The following is a 21,696-nucleotide window of genomic DNA, read 5'->3' on the forward strand; positions in this document are numbered from 1 at the left end:
TAATATGGTGTAACAATCCCCTTGCCCTTTCTTGTATGCCCTTCTCTTTCTCTAGAACTTCTTCTCAGAGTTCTAACTTAGCTTCTGATGTAGCTGACAGAATTTCTTCTCTCTCGTTCCCACCACAGTATATATCTGTTGAATTGTTGAACGGGATTATGTCAGAAGCATTAATTGGAAATCATCACTCTGTAGAGAACAACAAAAACACAAAATCTCATGACCAAGGAAGAGCCAAAGAGCTTGTCTGGATTTCTTGACCTCACCTCTCAGAATGTTGACAATGAACTACAACCGAAACACAACCATGGCAACAAATTACATATTTGTTGAATCAGGCCAAGACACAGAAATATACTGTATGCCAAAATGTAAAGGTGACATGAGTGATCAAAAGAGAGGGAAAGTGAAAGGTCAAGGGAGAAACTCTCAGCATGTAGGTACGGAACCATTTCCATGAGGTCAGCTACATTCCAAAGCGGCTGCGACACTGGATGGGGAGCTGTCGGGGCATGATGCACAGCCCAAGACAGTCTTTGAAGGTTTGTACCCACCCTCGTTTCCTGGAGATTTATGAGGCCAGTTCTGACTCTGTCTTGCCAGTGCTACATCACAAACATGCATCTATACTCTTTTTAAATGAAACATGGATCTATACTCTTCTTAACTGAAATAATAGGCACCACAATAAGAAGGGCTGGGTGTATAGGTTGGGCAGATTTCACTCATAACTCTTTATGACAGATTACTTTGGTAATTATAAACCAAATGGGTAGAATTAATTCATGTTTATTGAGCATTGAATTCTGGAGCCTGAAATCACAATATTGTATGTATTCGATGTGAGTTTCTTTTTTTTCCTTCATTCCTCTTTTCTCTTCTCCCTCATCCTTCCTTTTCATTTTCATTCAACAAATGTTTACTGGTGCTTACTCTACCAGGCACTGCTCTAGGGGCTGAAAAGACATCAGTGATCAAGATAGATACAGCTCCTGACACTGTAGAATGTATCAAGACTAAAAGAAAAGGTTGTGTGAAGGATTTCTTTGAAAGTCCTATATGCTCATTTCTGAGGAATGATCCAGGGGTTTATAAACAAAAATAGAGGTAAATTAAAATATTTCATGATCTTAAATGTGTGTCAAATATACACTGGCTGTATATAGAAACTAAGAAACTAAGAGAACTGGAGGAGGTAAGGCATACGATGGGAAGAAGTCGCTGCACCAGGAAGCATAGAACAGTTCAGATCAGTGGTCAACTTCTAGAATGCTCTGTGGTATTTAAGAGGCAATGCCTCTGCCCAGAGATAGAGCAAGTGCCTGGGGAAAGTAGCTGATGAAATCATCAGACGGTCTGGCTTATGACAAAAGGGTGCATGGAAAGTTCAAGAGACTGAAGAAATTGTCAGAGTGGCAAGGAAGCAGAGAGGGGCATACATGTGTAAAATTAGGCTGTAAAAATAGGGGTTAACCAATCAGGCATTGCCTTGCAGGTCATCATTAGAATTTTGGTCTTTATCTCATGTGAAATGAAGACTTAGATATGTTTTTAAGTATGCCAGTTTGTATATGTCTCTATGTGTGTTTCTAAGAGAGGAAAAATATAGGGCAATTTTTGGAAATTCCAAGTGTACTGCAGTGGCAGTGAGGTTACTGTAAGGCAGTAAACTTAAAAACAAATGACATTAGCCTGGAATAAGGTAATGGCCTTAAAGCGAGAGAGAATAGCCAGCTTTGAGTGATGTGAAAAAGATAAAATCCACAGGGCATGCAGTTGGCTGTATTTGAGAGAAGGTTATAAAGGTTAACGCCTAGATTTCTGGCTTTTGTAACATATGGATGATAGCGTCATTCCCTGAGATAGTAAACATTGAGGGTGGAGTCAATTTGTTGGAGAGGAGGACAATTAACTTTATTTTGAAACTACTAAATATGAGGTGGTTTAGTGATACCCAAACAGAGATACCAAAGAGGCAGATGAATGGATGGGTTTGGGGCTCACAAAGTTTACGATAGACACACTAATTCACGAGTCATCTGTAGTGAGGTGATAATTGAAGCTATTGGCCCAGATGGGATCTCTTTGTTTAAATGCAGAGTATAAGAAGAGGGCGTAGGAACAAACCTTGCGAAATAACATTTCTTGGCCAGATAAATGAGATTAAAGTTGAAGTGGAGATAAAAGAGAAGTAAACAAAGATGTAGGGGGAAAACCAAAACAGTCTTGTGACACGGAAACAAAGAGAAGAGGGAATTTTAAGAATCAACAATTAGTCTATAGTGCGAAGTACTTCTTCTTTTTTTTTTAATTATACTTTAAGTTCTAGGGTACATATGCACAACGTGCAGGTTTGTTACATATGTATACTTGTGCCATGTTGGTGTGCTGCACCCATCAACTCGTCAGCACCCATCAACTCATCATTTACATCAGGTATAACTCCCAACGCAATCCCTCCCCCTTCCCACTCCCCATAATAGGCCCCAGTGTGTGATGTTCCCCTTCCTGAGTCCAAGTGATCTCATTGTTCAGTTCCCACCTATGAGTGAGAACATGCGGTGTTTGGTTTTCTGTTCTTGCGATAGTTTGCTGAGAATGATGGTTTCCAGCTGCATCCATGTCCCTACAAAGGACACAAACTCATCCTTTTTTATGGCTGCATGGTATTCCATGGTGTATATGTGGCACATTTTCTTAATCCAGTCTGTCAATGATGGACATTTGGGTTGATTTCAAGTCTTTACTATTGTGAATAGTGCTGCAATGAACATACGTGTGCATGTATCTTTATAGCAGCATGATTTATAATCCTTTGGGTATATACCCAGTAATGGGATGGCTGGGTCATATGGTAGCAAAGTACTTCTTAAAGGTGAAATAAAATGAGAATTGAAAAACATTTAATCTAGGGGTGACAGGCAACCCAAGGTAACTCTTTTACATAGAAAGAAGGGACCAAAGGCCAGGTAGAAATCAGTTGAAGGGAGAATACATCATGTTAAAAAGGAAAGGCTGAACACCCATCAGATAGAAAGGGTCATGGTAAGAAGAAATTGGACCTAAAGTGTAGGTTCCATGGACAGCTAAAGGGTCAGCTCTCTACTGACATTTGAGAGACAAAGGATAGGGTAATGTGGATGCTGAAAAGTTTGCCAAATTCATAGAGGTAAGTAGAGGGAGTTAGCATTATATGGTCTCCATTATCTCTCTAAAGCATTTGGCTATTTTTTGAGGGTGAAAATACTACATTGCGTTGGGAATTAAAGCAGAAGTATAACAAAGAAATCAGGCAGGAGTTTTGTATTAGCTGCTTATTGTGACAGCAGTGCTGCATGACAAACCAACCCAAAGTGAGTGACTCAAAACACTACACTTTTTAAAAATTTGTGTTTCTGTGAATTAGCCTCATAATGCTTCTGGAGGTGTCTGAGATTGATCGCATATTTTGAGGCCGGGTGGCTGTCACTGACCTAGGTTGGCTTCATTGGGAGATAAGTGACTCCTGAGATAAATGACTCCTTTCCACATGTCCCTCATCTCTAGCAGGCCAACCCAAGTTGTTGTCATGGTCAAGGCAGAGATGCAGTAGCAGAAGTGGGAATGTGCAAGCATATTTTCAAGCCTATGCATGCATTATATTTGCTAATATTCAAATTCTATTGGCCAAACCAAGTCACATACCCACATTCAGGATCAAAGAATGGGGAAGTAGATTCTCTGCAGTGGAAGAAACAATAAAGTTACATGGCAAGTGGATATGAATACACAGAAGGACAAGGAATTCAGACCCTTAATGCAATCCACCTACAAGACAGTATTAAGAGCACATTCACCATAATTTAACTTCATTCGATAGTGGAATCCAACAGTTCTATTGTGTGGATGTCTCCAGCAACATTTGATTGCTTAAGTAGAACACCAAAAAGATATTTTGCACTGTATGTGGGAATTGCTAGAATGTATAAAGAAAGTGCAGAAAGACAGATAAGCAAGACCATGTAAGATATAAGTAAGGCTGTTATTGATGTAAAGCCATTTTAAAGTATCCATTGGCCAATGAGGCAAGTGAAGGTGTGGGAGACTGGAAAAAGGGGGGCTTGTGAAGCCAAAAGTTACTCATAGTGAAAATGGTTTAAACCATGACAAAGAGGGAGTTGAAGTCAGGAAGAGGGTGCTTGAAGTTTTCAGATAGAACAATTTTATGACATAACAAGGTCTAAGAAGTGGCAGTTTGAGTAGGGAGCTGAGGTAAAGCTAGTAAATGGGGAAGGCAAAGGAAATGCAGTAAGGGAAGAGAAGAGTGTTGAGTCATTCCTGTAATAAATGAAAAGATGAAAAATCTAAGTCCAGTGCTATCATGCTGGATGTGCGAGAGGCAGTAACCAGGAGTTTAGCAGGTAAGTGTGGGGAAAAGGAAAATATAAAATAGCCAAACAACAAAGGATGCAAGAGCTGCATTTTATGGTCTGATTGATATAGTTGTTGTTATTGGGGAGAAGGGTTAATGAACCAGATGCAGCCATAGGAAGCAAAGATGCCATCAAGATTTTCTCTCAACCTTGAAATATATGGGCTATTATAAAAACAACCAACCAATAAACTCTGGGTTGTAAGAAAGGCAAGATGGAGGAACCTACAACTTTTCTTTGTTGAAAATACATAGTTTTGGAATGAGTAGCGATGCCATGTTGTATAAAGTTGCCTAGCCAAACTGGTACAGATGTTCCAGAACAGGACAGAGAATGACAAAGTTGGGAAAGGGAAGGTGTTAAGGAACAAAATGGTAGGAGAAGGCCACAGAGCATCATTCACCGTTCCTCTCTGTCATTCACTGGCAAGAAGCCAGTGAACTCCTCCTGACAGTAACTCCTTCTCTGTCCTGTTCACTTTCCCCACACTTATCTGCTGAACTCCTAGTTAGTCCTCCTCATGCATCCAGCATTATGATACTGAGCTTATATTTTTCATCTTTTAATTTACTACATCTTTTCTGTCCTGGGAAGGACAGAAACCATTCTCACACTTGGTGACCTCAGAGTCCTTGAAGGAAAATAATTAAAAATTATGGAGATAATGGGAGGTAACACAGAGATTGTACAGGAATAACATTGTTATTTACTTTCTTCTTCATATGAGAGAAAAAAAGAGAAAACATATTCAAAGGTCTTTTGCTGTCTTCTACTCATACTTGCCTATTAACTCAAGCCTTGCATGTTAGCAAACATTAATGATTTTTCTTGTAGGGCTGGCCTATCATATTTACACACCCACACTCTCTGAGGTAATCTTGAGCCAGGCTTTTTGCTTTTTCATGCTGCTGTCCCAGAAGACGTTGACGTCATCCGGAGACACAGTAGCGCCGTCCTTCTTCAGAGGTTCAATTCATTCTACCATCCAGAAATTCTGCCGACAAGGCGGCCAGTGTTAGAAATTAAGCTTGTGACATGCAGGACATGGTGGAGTGCAAACATTGGTCAGTGCTTCCTCTCTCAGCCACAGAGGAAAGCCACACTGATTGGTATTCAGGAAAGGGACCTCCTGTTTCGAAGGATTCCTTCGTGCTGTTCAGCAATGCTGTTTAGGGTGGATTTTCCCATTTGAACAGCAAAGCTTAAACACAAATATTAACTACCTGAAGCTGCAAATAGCAGCATAGTACATTAAAAAAAAATAATGAATATGTTAACCAGCCTCTCCCCTACCAAGAAAAATATTATGCAGAGACAAGGCTGATTTTAGAAAAAATGCCCAAGGAAACATTAATAAAAAAGTCAAGTTTCCTTTCAAAGTTTGTTTTTGCTAAACATTCATAGTTTTGCTTTTTCCAATCCAATTTTATTATAACAAAGATATTCCACATGTGTACCTGGCATTCCTTTTAAAATAATCAGTAATATGCACACACAAAAAATGGAAATAGTGGGTGAGTTCTTAAGTGTGACAGAAAGAAAGGGCAAAATATAAGGAAGGGAGATAGTTCTTTGAATGCACGTAAGTTCGTAGCCTCTTTAGTTATAAGCAGATTCTCATGTCCTTATTATTTTGACTATTTACATTTTAATATTGTTCATTTGGAAAATCCAAGTCTATCTGATTCTTAACGGCAAGGTTTCTTCCCATGAAATCACTGAAGGTGCAATATCGCTTGTAGTTAGTAGAAAACTGACATTTTAGAGCTGTAATTCCAGGTTAGGGCAACAAATGGACATTCTATTACCTGTTGGATAGCTTCTTTGGTATTTATTTATTTCTGTCCTTGGTGAAGATTAAAACTAAATTATTGGGCTTGAAGAGGCACTTCACACCTGTAATCCTAGCACTTTGGGAGGCCAAGGCTGGAAAATCATTTGAGCCCAGGAGTTGGAGACCAGCCTGGGTAACACAGAAGATCCCTATCTCTTAAAAAAAAAAAAAAAAAAAACAGTCTAGGTGTGGGGGCACATGCCTGTGGACCCAGCTACTCAGGAGGCTGAGGTGGGAGGATCACTTGAGCCCAGAAGGTCGAGGCTGCAATCAACCATGATCATGCCACTGCACTTCAGTCTGCATGACAGGGTGAGACTCTCTCTCTCTCTCTCTCTCTCTCTCTCAAGAAAAGAGAAAACCTAAATGATTAAAACATTCTGTTCAATAATTCTCATTCTCAATTGGTAAAATAGGAATTTTAGACTAAATTTAGTGAATAACAAAATGCTTTTGGTGCACTTTCTTTGTTCAAGGCTCTTTTTCTCAACATTTATATCATTACTTCCTCATAACAAGCCTGTAAAGTTGGTATTCATATTAACCCATCTTCCAGGTGAGGAATCTGAGGCACACAGAGATGAAAAACTGTCCAGGCAGTTGAGTCAGAATTCAAATGTTGGCTGTCTTCGTCTGGAACCCACACTTTCTACCTTCCTCTTGTGTTGTAAGTTAAACTCAGATTTAAATTGGCTAACTTGGCTTTGCCTGGTTTACTGTTAATCCACTGTCATTTAATGTTGGCTTTTGTTTATTTGCTTTGTTGTTTTTGTTTAGTTTTGTCTAATTTGTGAGTTATAAATCTTTTTTGTAATGACAGTAAAACATGGGGCAGGGCACCTGGGTTCTAGTCACAGCCTAGCTACTAACTTTAAACAAGTTTGGATGTTGCATAAACTCAGTTTCCTTTCTATAAAGCAGATACAATGAGAGAGCATCCCTTTCTGCCTCATAGGCAGAAATCTACTGTGCTAACAAATTAAAAATATTATCATAGACTCTTCTTTCACTAAGCCAAAGGGATGCACCAAGCTGAAGTTTATGGAATTCAATTTGGCAACTTGGATATTAAACTTCTAAATTATTTTTCTGAAGAGGATGTTGAAACTAATGGAGAAAGGGAGATTTAAGCTTACTGATGAATTTTTATTCATCCATTTACTTCACTTGAAGAGTTAGTCAAGACTGAGTTGTGACATGTATTTGGAACAATTAAGAACAATGATTGACCTCACCTAGGTTTCTGTAATATCAAAAATGTGGGAATATCTACAAGGACAAATGGATGGTGAAATAAATTTTGAATGCCAAGTGATATTTTGTGTCACTCTTTGAGGACTGCTGAAACTATTTCTAGGAAACCACACACAGGCACATGCTACAGTTCAAAGGGTCATCATAATATTTGTGAGTTCTTAGCATGAATTAATTTTGAAGACTATTTTGAGACAATTTGTTATTTTTATTCTCAAACATTTATTTGGAAATCTATTTATCCTCACCCACATAGGAATATTTATCTACATCTCTAAGTTTCCATTTTAGTTACTTCCTTGTATAGTATTCTTCCTTCTTGAATCTTGGGATCAAATTCCTCAGTTTTTGCATTGTTTAAAATAAGTTATCCTGCCATCCTTCTCTCCCAAGCTGGTGGTATCCTATAATCTGTGAAAATGCACTGCAAATGAAGGAAAACCCTCATGTAAACATTCTACCCTATTTTCTGAAAGGGATAATTCCTCCCTTTTATCTTTTAGCACAGTCATTTGAAAGGAAGTGGTCTTCATGGCTGGAAAGCCAGGATAGTTTTTGCATATTTTTTGAAAAATTGAGGCCCATCAGTTTGAATCATTAGATACTGTGCTTGTGGTTTTAGTAGTTTCTTCTCTCTGGGACATCCCGCCCCCTATCATCCTTAATAACTCACTCAGCTTTGCTGTTACCTCATTTGATGACTGGCAGAGATGGTGGAGCAGCAGAAGCCACCATAGTATATTCAATGAATTATTTAGTAAACCCTTCTATAAATATTTAGTGAGCACCTGCTGTATGAAGGAATGGTTTTAAGTACTAAGGCTATTACAGTCAAATGCCAGCTCTGTCCTGCTCACACAGTGGTGACATTCTAGGAATATTGAACAGAGAAACAGAAAATAAATTATCTATATTAATATTTATCTAAATGAATACATATATCAATGAATATTTAAGCTAATATTAAATAATTATATAAAATAGAGGGAATAAAATGTAATAGAGGTGTATGGGTTAAGAGAGGGATACGCTGGAGTAGTCAGGCTTCTGAGAGATGGCTTTTGAAGGGATACCATAGTTAGGAGAACAGCTAGCCACCTGAAGAACATTTTAGACAGAGGGAACAGCACACACAAATGCTGCAAGATGACAGCTACTGAGAATGTTGAGTAATAAAAAGAAGATAAAGTGAGAAAGATGGAAATTATACAGGATGAGGTCTGAGAGGTAGAACAGGACCATTTCGTATATGCCTTTATAGATCATGGAAAGGGCTATGGATTTTGTTCTAAGTATGATGGTGTAGAACAATGATTCTCAAAGTTTCATGTGGATCAGAATTACCTGAATAACTTGCTAAGGTATAAGTTATTGGGTCCATCACTAGAGTTTCTGACTTAGTGCTTCTAGAGAAGAGCAAGAATTTTCATTTCTTACAGGTGATGCTGACACTCCTGGTATAGGAAAAACACTTTGAGAATCACTGCTGTAGTCAATAGCTGTTATGTGTAGCTACTCAGAATAGATTTCACCAAAATTTTACAAGTGAATCTTGATTTTCTTGTGCAAAACGTCTCCTCTATATTCTTAGCCCAAGCAATGTATTTTATTACCTTGGTCACAATGAGCTATTCGATGATGGACATATGACTTTTGACAGTCAATTGAAATCTAATCCAGGGAAACTCTAGAAACTATTGGAAAGTGAAAGTTCTTAAGCTACTGGACAAGAAGCTCACAGTCAATATGTAGGGAAATTCTCTCCAAAAGCTAAGTCAGGGCAGATGAGAACTGAGCTGCAAGATGACAAGAGACTGAGCTCTGGTACCTTCTGTTTGAACCCCTAGATGTAGTCATGCCTAAGTCAATTATACTTCTGTGATTTCTATTTCCATCACTAATTTTCCCATCTTACGGTTTAGGAAATTTCTCTTTGGGTTCTGAAACAACCAAAAATATAAATACAAATAAAAAGCTATAGTAGATATACCACTTTTACAAATTTAGATGCACCCTGCTTCATCACCAAATACCAGATAAGTGAGTTTATATGGCTAAATACTACTCTGTACATTTATAAAATAGATAGGCTTTGTATAGGCAAATGAGATATTTCAAAATAGAAAATCTCAAGCAAATAGGAGAATGAAGTAGTTAGTCAAATTAACATAGACATTTGAAAATGTGCTAAATATCACTTGGTGACACTATATCATTGCTGGCAGCATCGTTACCTATTATCTATAATATGACCCCCAAATAAAATTTGTAATTGTATTTTTCTGTCCTTTTATGTGGAAACCTCACATTCTCTACAAGTCGATGCATGTTTTCCATTACAATTATACAAAGCAGTTTCTCATCATTTAGCTTCTATCTAAATGTGATCTTTTCAAATAGTCTTTCTTGACTGTTCTATTTGAACTGTTATCTCCCTACTCAAAACGAAGTCTATCAAGCCATCATATTTCATTATTTTCTGAGAAAACATTTTCCCCAATTATTTCATTTGATCATTTTTTTATCCCTCAGAATATAAACTACATGAAAGCAGTGGTGTTTTCTCTTATTTACCTTATTTCTCTTATTTATTGGGTTGCATTCTGTAACCCAATTGATATTTTTAGAATAGAAAAATGAATAAATTGTACACTTTTGCCTTTCCTTAAATACATTTTAAAAATTTGAGTGTTCCTTTCCTATATTTGTATCTATACCTTTGGAACAATTTTAGGTCATATTTCGCTTTAGCCACAAATCCTCCCTGACCACCATCACCCAAAGCTTCTGAGCCTGAGAACTAACCTGATAATATGAAAATTATGTTGTCCCTACTTGTGTTGAGCTTTTTTGTGTGCAAACTTCTCTTCCTTATCAGACCTTCCTGAGGCAAGGCCAGTATTTTTCATTTGTATTTCCACTTTATCAATATTGCCTTGCATAGACTACAGACATACAAATATTTGTTGACTGCATGAATAGATGGATGCATATTTAAGAGCCAAAATGCCTACAGTAATTTAAAACTCTTGCATTCTCCAAATAGATATTTTCATATTATATATAGTCTTAAAGGCTGTGAACTATGCTGTAAGTGAAAAATCTTAATTTCTGATATTACATTGAATATTCATAGAAACTGTACAATATTTATAGAAATAATCAAAACAGTCATAGAAACCATAAAATAAACAGGTAAATAAGTAAAAATTAAAGTCTTTATTTAGGAAGATGAGTGGGAAAATATGGGAATGGCCTGTAATTTTTTATTTATGCATCAGCTTTATGATTCCAACATGCTGCCACTGACCCCTTGGCCATAAGTGAATCAAAGTGTTTTCCTGCATTGGTGCAGGATTTGTGCCAGCCTGTCTGTGCCTCCTCCCTTGTCCAACCTCATGACCCCTTCAGCATGGACTTCTAGGTCAAGGTGTGGGCTTTGGCAGACCTGAAACATTTTGGAAAGGAAGCTGGTGTTTTGGGGGCAGTGGTAAGTCTGTTTTGAGACATGTTATTTCTGAAGTAACAGCAGGGTACTGAGCATGACGTCTATATATATGGAGTTGTATGTAGTTAGAAATACGGCATTGCAGATATGAGAGAAGGATAACATCATTGGTCTTACATATTTGAGAGTCATAAGCATATAGTCTTAAAGAAAATGTGGATGAACGCAAAATACAAGTTAGCGGTGATCTCTGGGGTGAGACAAGGGCTGATGGTGTTACATGTATGGAGGATAATTGAGGGATAATCTTCAAAGCTATTGGCAATCTTTCATAATCTTGTTGGTATGTTTTATTATTTTTTCAAAAATCACACATATATATGAATGCTATGTATCTCACAATAAAAAGCTTTAAAAATATGGTTGCCTTTCAGAATAAAAATGTGCAATGGCAAAAAGCAAATCTTTAATATTTCAAATGTCTTAATTTCCTAAAATATGATTACTTGAAGCACTTAGTTGGAAGAACTGAAGTGCTTACAACAATTTGCCTCAGCTTCTAGCTATTTCAGGAACACTCTTTTAGATATAAATGAACTCATGATGTTTTTTTCAATTCTGTTTACTCTTGGTGAACAACCATGACTCTTTTCTCTTCACACTGAAGCTTCCTCCTCTGTAAAAGATGATTTCCAACATCTACAACAAAAGGAATGGAGGAATTTGTCCCCATATTGAATCCTTTATTAATGAATGCATGACACATGTACCAGTTACTTGTTGACATAATGATGTTGCATTACAAACCACCCTGACATTTATTGCCTTAAACATATCATGCATTTGCAGGTTGTCTGGGAGACTCCTGCAGGTCTTGAACGGGCCCTTCCTGCACCTGCAGTCTGCTGCAGATGAGCTAGGGGGCTCTGCTGATCTTAGCTAGGGTCTCCTATGTCTGGGATACGCTGTCAGCTTGTCTAGGACCTCCGCTGGAAAACTTGGACAATTCTTCTCTGCCTTACTTGTACCATCCGCTGAGCATTTTCTCATGCCAAAGTTAGAAGAGTGAATTAGAAAAGAGACACATTCAAGGACTTTTCTGGAGTTTCCTGACTCTGTTGTCGCCATATTTGTTCATGATTGGGCAAAGCAAGAATCAGTGGATAGAACAAAATGCTGTCCAGAGTGGGAGGGCATTGCACGGTATGGGGCAAAGAGAGAGAAGAGTGGCAGTTCATCTACCACCACATGTTCCTCCCCTCCTGGCCCTTGCTCATTCTCTTTCTATGATTTCCTGCCTATTAGGATTCTACAGGCTAGCCATCCCTCGAGGCTCAGGTCAGGTGTCCTTGACTCTATATACAGTTATTCCAGCCTTCTCTCCCACCCAAAACTTTAAGGCATTCCGTGTTTGCTTCCATCATTTTAACTTTTTTATCTCCATTGCTGGGTGTTGTTTCATAACTGACTGTCTCATCAGAAAAGGATATTTGTTTTGTAACCCTGCAAAATCTGGTAGAAACAGGGTAGAAAATAGACCCTGATCAATAGTTTTGATTCTGTGTCCATTGATTTACTTTTATAAATCTGTTCAGTCACAAATCCACATGGCCCTTTTCTAGAGTTCTGGTATGTTAACACTGATTCTTTTGGCACTGGGTATAACCCATCAATTTCTTCCTTCTTTTTATTTCTTTTCACATTTCTTCCTATTTCCTTCCATCCTTTCTTTTTGAAAAGCTTTTCTTTAGATTAAAAGAATTTGACTTGTTCATTAAAAAAGGTCTAAAAACGCTTTTCATCACAGTTAGATTTCTGACTTGTTCTCTATAGCCAGTATTTCTTCAGCACATTACTTGAGCACACCCCTAAAAACAGGTGTCAAAACACATTAAAGGCACAGCTTCCTAAAACATCAAAGGAAACTGTGTTCTCTATTTTCATAAATGCCACCTCAAAGCTAAAAGCCTGTCTAAGTCAGTCACGTGAGCCATTTTACTGGTCAAGATATGGGTAATTTGAGTGCTGCCCTCAGTATTGATCTCATCTCATTTATATGTGTTTAAAATTCTACATTAATCCAAATTCTACTTTCTGCATAATTTATGCAGAGGCCAAAGAAATGTCAGGTTTGCAAATAACTGGAGGACCTTTATAGAGATTCCAGGTAAAAGTATAGAGCTGAAAAGTAGAAAGAAACAGTGCAAGTCTTGTTATGTGGACTGTTCAAGGGCACAATAGTTATCAAGTCCAACCTTTCAATTTCACAGTCTAGGGTTTAATGAGAGCCTCCAGGGCTTAGGTTTCCCACCAGGGAGGTGACCTTGGCCCAAGCCATCAGCAATCAGGATTTGAAAAACATTAAATCTATAACCTGCATTAGATTGATCACATGTAAACTGGATGGTAAAATGGGAAATTTGAGATGCAATATTTGAACCTTAGATCAATTGGGCAACAAATATAATAAGGCATTATTATTCTCATTCCACAGTTGAACTTCTTCAAATTTAACTGTATAATAAAGAAGCTGAATGCCTTGCCCAAGTTCACACAACCAGCAAGTACAAGAGTATCTGGTTTATCTGGCTCTAGATTCACTTTCCTTTGCTTTCTTAACAGATGGCTGGATGTATGACCTTGTCATGTACGTAAAACATCCGCAGACTAACTGGAAAAGGACTTTACCTCAGCCAAAGTGAGTGCATTGCAGAATAAGTGCAGAGAGCTTACCTTGGTTTTTAAAGATATTCCAATCCGTTTTAATTGGGGATCTCATTGCAATGTGCTCCTATGTCTTGAGACAGGTAAGCAAAACAAAACGAAGGTGATTAGCATGGGGAAAGATGGGGCATATTTGAAGCAACCCCACTTTTTAAAGAATTTCCTCATTCCTCACTCTTTATTCTTCACTTAAAACCTACTGTGACATTTAGCTGTTTTTCATGGCAATATATCTTTTTCTCCTTTTCATGTTTTTGATTTCTCCTTTATGTTGAATAAATTGCTCCATGAGATTTTTCTCTCTTCCTTCACTTCCGAAGACACCCTAGACAATCCCTCACATGAAATCAACCAGGTTGGTCCGTCTGCTCATGCCTCCACTGTTCTCATAAAGAAAGAGAAGAAAGGGGCTCAATGCCTGGAGTGTGTGAAAATGGGGTAAGGTGAGGGCAGAGTGTGGCAGGTATTGTGCTGAGGCCATGAATGCATAATCACTCCTGTCACAGCAAATAGATTCTGTCATGAGGAATTCCATGGTTTTCCAGAGGAAATCAGCTTTCCCTGCAGGCTGCCAAGCCCAAATGAGCTCCTTACAGCACCTGCAGATCTGAGCATCAAGCAATTATTCCACTATCTTGCCTAAAAACAAAGACTTTGCTACCCTTTGACAACCTCTGACCTTTTCCAGCTAACATAAACTAATTATATTTGCAGCAGGAGGGGAGGAAGGCTTTCGTAGTCCTCCATGGGAGTTGTCTTTCATGCTTTGTGCCACGTTGTCGGTTCTGGCAATCCAAGAAATGACCACCCTTCAATCAAGGGAGTTGCTGGACAAAGCACTTAAAGAGATACAGGGAGGCCCTTATCACAAGTAAATCTCACTGTCTAGGCTTGGTCAGAGTAGCCCACAATGTCCAGTTAGCAATAGTACAAGAGAGCCATTGTTAAGTGTCACTTAGCAGCAATTACAGCCTGGTCAAAACAGTTTTTTTTTGCATGTGTTGTTTTGTTTTTAGACAACCTGTTAATGGGCCCACAATTAGGTGTAAGGAATAACCCAAGCCACAGGCACTGAAGCAAGGTTAGAGGTTAATTGAGACTTTCTATCCCAATAATCTGAGTTTTTGCAACTTTTTGCTGAGAGAATAGTCTTAAACAAAAAGGAGATAATATGATACAATTAGTTGGAAAGCAGGAGGGTCAAAATTCCCAGATGAGAAAGGAAAACTGGCCAAGGAAATCAGGCCAGAGGGACCACCTGGGCCACTTCAGATGCCAAGAATATCTGTGGCCATTCATCTGGTGGATGAGGCACAAAGCGGTGTGCCCTCCATTCATCACATCCCTCCTGTCTACCAAAGAAAATACAAGGTCAATGCCATAAACAGGAGGCATCTCGGGGTAATTGAAATTCCAGAAACAGCCTCATTAGAATAGCTTACAGGCAATCATGTTTTTCTTTTCCTACTGAAGGTATATTCATGTCTTGAAATTGTATGGAAGGCCTTCTTTGTGGTGGCTGGGGTTGCAGAGGGACTTTCTGATAGTTTTTGAAGGATTGTGTCTAAATAAACGGCTCCCTTCATAGCTGAGAGGAAGAACCCCACAGAACCTCCTGGGCTTGTTGGCGATGGCACGGCACACATAACGTCCACACCTGCTCCCTTGCTCTTAACTATCAAAGGGCCCCTCTTTCTCCATTCCTTCTAGGTCATAATCAAGGTATTGTGTCTTAAGCAGCTGTTCTTTATCTGGTATCCTGAAACTATTATTGGAGGTTTCTGGGCTTTAATCTTTCTTACAGGTTTTTTTTTTTTTTCTTTTAACCCTTTCCCTTACTCACACCTGGCAATGCAAACTTTGACACTTCCAGCTGGCAGATCCTTCTGATTGGAAGTGGACTAAAATTTGCTAAATCATTTTGTTTCTTTCCTTTTTTTCCCAGTACAGCTGGTGCCAAAATGTGATGATTTGTTTTGCTCCAGTCACTGAAGTTTTTGTTTTCTTTTATTTCAACCCCATACTGGCTTCCCAACTTGATGCTGAGTCATCTGGTGCAGGTGTTCTAAGCGGCTGGTATTTATGTCACTTGCAGATGGTTTGGGTAAATCACACAATGTTCCTGCAGCCCCATTGAGGCTCTCTCAGGTCCCTTTGATCCTGGCCTTCCTGTGGGTCTTGCACATATGCAGAACTTCAGTGAACTCTTGGATGGATTCTACTCAAAGCTGGTTGGGTTGCTATGGGCCCCACAGTCTGATGGGCTTCAACTGAGGGTGAGAGAGGTTAACTAAAAGAAAGATCCCTGAAATCACAATGTACCGCAGCTTCACCTACATAGGGAATTACATATCCAATGTGCAGTAGAACCTAAGTTAATGCTACAGCTTCTTAAGTAAATTGGAACAAAGGGACCACATTCTCTTTCTGAAGGAGAAAGGTATGTAGGAAAGTAAGGGCTGGAGTAGTGAAATTGTTAAGTATTAAACATATATATTGAGTGTTTTTTCTTCATTACCTTTGTCTGACCCCATACTGTCTCTAGCCCCTGTTCCAATGCTCAGTGCAAAGACTGGCTCATACACAAGAATCTGAAAATCTCATCTATTTATACTGTACACATACAGCTTCTATTAGAAACTTACAAATCCTTGCTCTCTTCTATCTAAGAAGGCTGCTTTTATCATGAAGCAATACACACCACTTGGGAACACTCAACATCTTTTCCTCCTGTAAAGATTTACAACTTAGTGAGAGAAATTTCTGTTTGGTCATAGCCAAAGGCAAGACATATCAACTTAAATTTTCAGAATAAAGTTTTTGGGAAAACTGTGTATTCCTAGGACTGCAGAAGTCCCACCATTGTAGGTGATATGGTTTGACTGTGTCTCCACTCAAATATCATCTTGTATTTCCACATGTTGTGAGAGGGACTTAGTGAGAGGTAGTTGAATCATGGGGGCTGGTCTTTCTCATGCTGTTCTCATGATAGTGAATAAGTCTCATGTGATTTGATGGTTTTTAAAAAGGGCAATTTCCCTGCACAAGCTCTTCTCTTGTCTGCCGCCATGTGAGACATGACTTTCACCTTCCACCATGATTTTGAGGCCTCCCCAGCCACGTGGAACCCTAAGTCCAATAAAACTCTTTCTTTCATAAATTGCCCTGTCTTGGTTGTGGTTTCATCAGCAGCATGAAAATGGACTAATACAGTAAATTTGTACCAGTAGAGTGGGGCACTACTGTAGATACCCAAAAATATAGAAGTAATTTTGGAACTGGGTAACAGGCAGAGGTAGGAAGAGTCTGGAGGGCTCCAAAGAAGACAGGGAAATGTGGGAAAGTTTGGTACTTCCTAGACACTTGTTTAATGGCTTTGCCCAAAAGGCTGATAGTTATATGAACAATGAAAGCCAGGCTAAGATGGTCTGAGATGGAGATGAAGAACTTGTTAGGAACTAGAGCAAAAGTGACTCTTGGTATGTTTCAGCAAAGAGATTGGGGGCATTTTGCTCTGCCCTAGAGATTTGTGGAACATTTAACTTGAGAGAGATGATTTAGGGTATCTGATGGAAGAAATTTCTAAGCTGGAAACCACTCAAGGTGTGACTTGGGTGCTGTTAAAGGCATTCCGTTTTAAAAGGGAAACAGATCATAAAAGTTTTAAAAAATTATACCCTGACAATGCAATAGAAAAGAAAATCCCATTTTCTGGGGAGAAATTCTAGCAGGCTGAAGAAATTTGCATAAGTAACGAGGAGCCGAACGTTAATCACCAAGACAATGGGGAAAATGTCTCCAGGGCATGTCAGAGACATTTGCAGCGGCCCCTCCCATCACAGGCCTGGAGGTTTAGGAGGAACAAATGGTTTCATGGGCCAGGCCCAAGGTCCCTCTGCTGTGTGCAGTCTAGGGACTTGGTGCCCTGTGTCCCAGCCACTCCAGCCATGACTAAAAGAGGCCAAGGTACAGCTTGGCCTGTTGCTTCAGAGGGTGGAGGCCCCAAGCATTGGCAGCTTCCATGTGACATTTGAGACTACAGGTGCACAGAAGTCAAGAATGGAGATTCGGGAACCTACAACTAGATTTCAGAAGATGTACGGAAATGCCTGGATGCCCATACAGAAGTTTGCTGCAGGGCCGGGGCCCTCATGGAAAACCTCTGCTAGGGAAGTGCAGAAGAGAAATGTGGGTTTGGAGCCCCTATACAGAGTTCCTACTGGGGCACTGCCTAGTGGAGCTGTGAGAAAAGGGCCACTGTCCTCTAGACCTCAGAATGGTACATCCACTGACAGCTTGCACTGTGCAGCTGGAAAAGCCACAGACAGTCAATGCCAGCCAGTGAAAGCAGCCAGGAGGGAAACTGTACCCTGCAAAGCCACAGGGGCACAATTGCTCAAGACCATGGGAACCCACCTCTTGCATCAGTATGACCTGGATGTGAGACATGGAGTCAAAGGAGACCATTTTGGAGCTTTAAGAGTTGACTGCCCCACTGCATTTCAGACTTGCATGAGGCCTGTAGCCCCTTTGTTTTGGCCAATTTCTCCCTTTGGAATGGCTGTATTTGCCCAATGCCTGTACCCCCATTGTATCTAGGAAGTAATGGACTTGCTTTTGATTTTATAGGCTCATAGACAGAAAGGACTTGCCTTATCTCAAATGTGACTTTGGACTCTGGACTTTTGAGTTAATGCTGAAATTAGTTAAGATTTTGGGGGACTGGTGGGAAGGCATGATTGGTTTTGAAATGTGAGGACATGAGATTTGGGAGGACTGTGGGGCAGAATGATATGGTTTGGCTGTGTCCCCACCCAAATATCATCTTAAATTTCCATGTGTTGTAGGAGGGACCCAGTGGGAGGTAATTGAATCATGGGGGGCTGGGTCTTTCTCATGCTGTGCTTGTGATAGTGAATAAATCTCACAAGATCTGATGGTTTTAAAAAGAAGAGTTCTCTTGTCTACTGCCACATGAGACATGACTTTTACCTTCTGCCATGTTTGTGAGGCCTCTCTGGCCACATGGAACTGTAAGTCCAATAAACCTCTTTCTTTTGTAAATTGCCCAGTCTTAGGTATGTCTTTATCAGCAGCATGAAAATGGACTAACACAGTAAGCTACTGCATGGGTTTTCACAGAGTGATCAACCATCCAAGGGGTTTCTCAGGATTAACTCTGCTAAGATCAAAACAGTCCTGGCAAACTGTGGCCAACCTAATGTGTGTATTGCATTACCTGCAGAACTTGTTAAAAACATAGATCCCTGAGCCCCACCCCTACAGGGTCTGGGGGAGCCCCGAGAATTTGTATTTTTAACAACCTTCAACGTGGTAGTGAAACTGCCAGAACAGGGCTATTCGTGGAGTTGGAAGGAGCAGCTCTGTAGAACTTGTGAAGAGGAGCAGATGAAAGTGAAGAGCACAGATCTGGAGCAGTGCATATGATACAGAAAGGCATACTATTTTAAGTGACTCACCCCAATGTATCAGGAAGTTATTGCCACCATAAACAACAACCAGAAAATCTCAGTGACACGAAACAGTGAACATATTCTCATGCTCACAGAACAGCAACTGGTCTGGGCTCAGCTGGGTGGTTGTATTTCAGTCTGTAAGTTGGCTGCAGGTCTCCTCCCTATGTCTTAGTGTGGTCAACTGACACATGTTTTACTTCTGTTGAGAGTCATAAGTGGAAACATGTGACACTTCAGAAAGCTTAGAGTCAGAACTGGCACAATATTGCTTTTCATTGGCTATCACCGGTGAAGCCCTAAAACAATGGAGTGAGCAGTGTGCTCTTCCAGTGAAAGTACGGAGAGAGTAAATATTTCCTAAGTAATAATCTAATCTACTATAGTGATCTCAGAGTTTTAAGAGTACTCAATCTAATTGGGTATATAATTGGATATATGTCAGTGACTGGTATACAACTGCTGTATGTCTAATGACCTACAACAAACTTTCAGATTATTTTACCATTCAGGTAGGAATAAATGCCAGGAAGCTGAAATATTTACTAATTGCTAAAATACATATTTGTCCCAAGCCATTTTCCCACCTCTGTTGCCCAATAACTTGGAATAGACAAAATTCAATGTTTTTCCAATTTATAAATGTTTGGTTAGGTGTAAGAGTACTGTATTTTATTTTTATTTTAAGTGTTTTTTTAAATTTTGCATTTTGTTTTCTTTATTTTTTTCTCTAAAGTCCTCAACCAGCTTTTATTTGGTTAAATAAACCTGAAAATTTAGTGGATTTTCCCTATGTGATTATTAAAAATACTTCCTGTGACAGTGATATATCACGTAAGAGACTTATAGATAAAACACAACTACCAAAACAAGTAAATTTTTAAAAAATCATTTCGAATTTATAACACAAATATACTACCTTCCAACAAAAGACTACACTAGAACCATATTGTTCTTTAAACATGTCTGTTGTTCCTGATTTTTGGCAACAAAGTATTTAATGGAATCTATCAATAGGCAAAAAAGTATTTAATGGAATCTATCAATATACAAAACTTAAAAGGTGTTTGTTATCATTGGCAGGGCCTTCAAGAGGATCAGTATTTCCAGAATGTTGGTATTAGCATCCATTTTTTGCTGGCTAGATATTTTCCAACAGAGGATGTGACTCTCATCATTACAGCAGAGGAATACATTTACCAAAGTCAAGGAAGTCATTTGCCATCCGGATGGCCCAAGAAGCATACATATTTATCATTGAGCCGTGGAAGAACTCTCTATTATAAAAAGATTGGCTAATTTCTGAAAACCACTCCTTCAATAAGGTCCCAGGTTATGTGCCATGGTATCTGTAGCTTTCTGGCTGGGTCAGGGTGACCTGCACACAACCCTGGCAGGATGCCCTTGGACAGAGTATTTGCATCCCTTTGGTGTGCCAATGTATCAAGCATTCACAGGTCACACTGAAACACTAAAGTACGAGCTGCGCAAAGAGGTCATCAGTAGGCATTGTTTCTCCAGAGGGGAATAATCTTACAACTGTTATGAAGGGTCAAAGGTAACTTTCATTTTGAGATGCTAATTACTCCAAGAATTTGATGCAGGAGACAGCTGGTTAAAATGAATGAGCGCTGCAGTGTTGAAGGGGAAAAACAAATAGAGGGTTATAATAAAAGTGCAATATGCAACATAGTAAGTATGCAGAAAATAAGGGACAATATTGTTAATAAACATCCGTTAGTCAATATGATCTTTGTAGAGCTGGGCTCTTTATTATTATACCTGCTAATCACATGCAATTAAATTTAAATTTAAGGTGGTTAAGGTTAGAAATTCAGGTCCTCAGCCACATAGGCCACACACAAAGTGTTCAATAGCCACATGTGGCCATTGACTACCATATTGGAGAGCCCAGATATAGAACATTTTCATTACCACAGAAATTTCTATAGGACACCAATGACCTGGCGTGTTTTGCTATTGGAGGGATTTTAGACTTAGTGCTTTTATATAGGAAACATTATTTAAAAAAAAAAAAAAAACCGCCATCCCATGGAACGCTTCTCTCATTCAGTTCTGTAGTAAGGGTTGCCCTAAATTCACTTATGCCCTAGAAAATTCACTTATCATGAATGAAAAAACTGTTACTACTATTAATAGTATTTTTGTCCTGGTGAATATTTACATTGTACCACATACTGTGCTACATGCTTTATACATATTGTGTCATTTAATTCTTACCTTAGAGACTAAGATCTATCTGTGAATTACTTTTAGATAAATCAGGTTGAGAGAAAATAAAAACTAACCATAGATCACAATTAAGTAAATATATTTAAACCTAAGGCAGTTATTGCTCTTTGAGTGTGTGTGTGTGTGTGTGTGTGTGTGTGTGTGTGTGTGTAACTGGCAGCCCAGTGTTACTGAGATAACTACACAGAATTAAGCAATAAACTCTGCCAGAGCCTGGGGATATGAGGACAAGAATACAGATGATTATCAGAGACAAGGAAAAGAAAGAGAAAGTGGGAGGTATTTGAGGATTCACTA

The 21,696-nt window shown here is 39.1% G+C and overlaps 1 long non-coding RNA gene across 1 annotated transcript; it reads left to right on the forward strand.

Annotated features, from left to right (window-relative positions):
• The first annotated feature begins 297 nt into the window (after positions 1-297).
• On the forward strand, positions 298-21,469 carry LOC105481542 (uncharacterized). The gene is made up of 3 exons (XR_987026.2): positions 298-542; positions 13,571-13,755; positions 20,230-21,469. It is a non-coding gene; the product is annotated as an uncharacterized lncRNA (long non-coding RNA).
• Positions 21,470-21,696: the final 227 nt, after the last annotated feature.

Source organism: Macaca nemestrina, chromosome 15 (assembly GCF_043159975.1).
Source record: "Macaca nemestrina isolate mMacNem1 chromosome 15, mMacNem.hap1, whole genome shotgun sequence".
NCBI classification, from domain to species: Eukaryota; Metazoa; Chordata; class Mammalia; order Primates; family Cercopithecidae; genus Macaca; species Macaca nemestrina.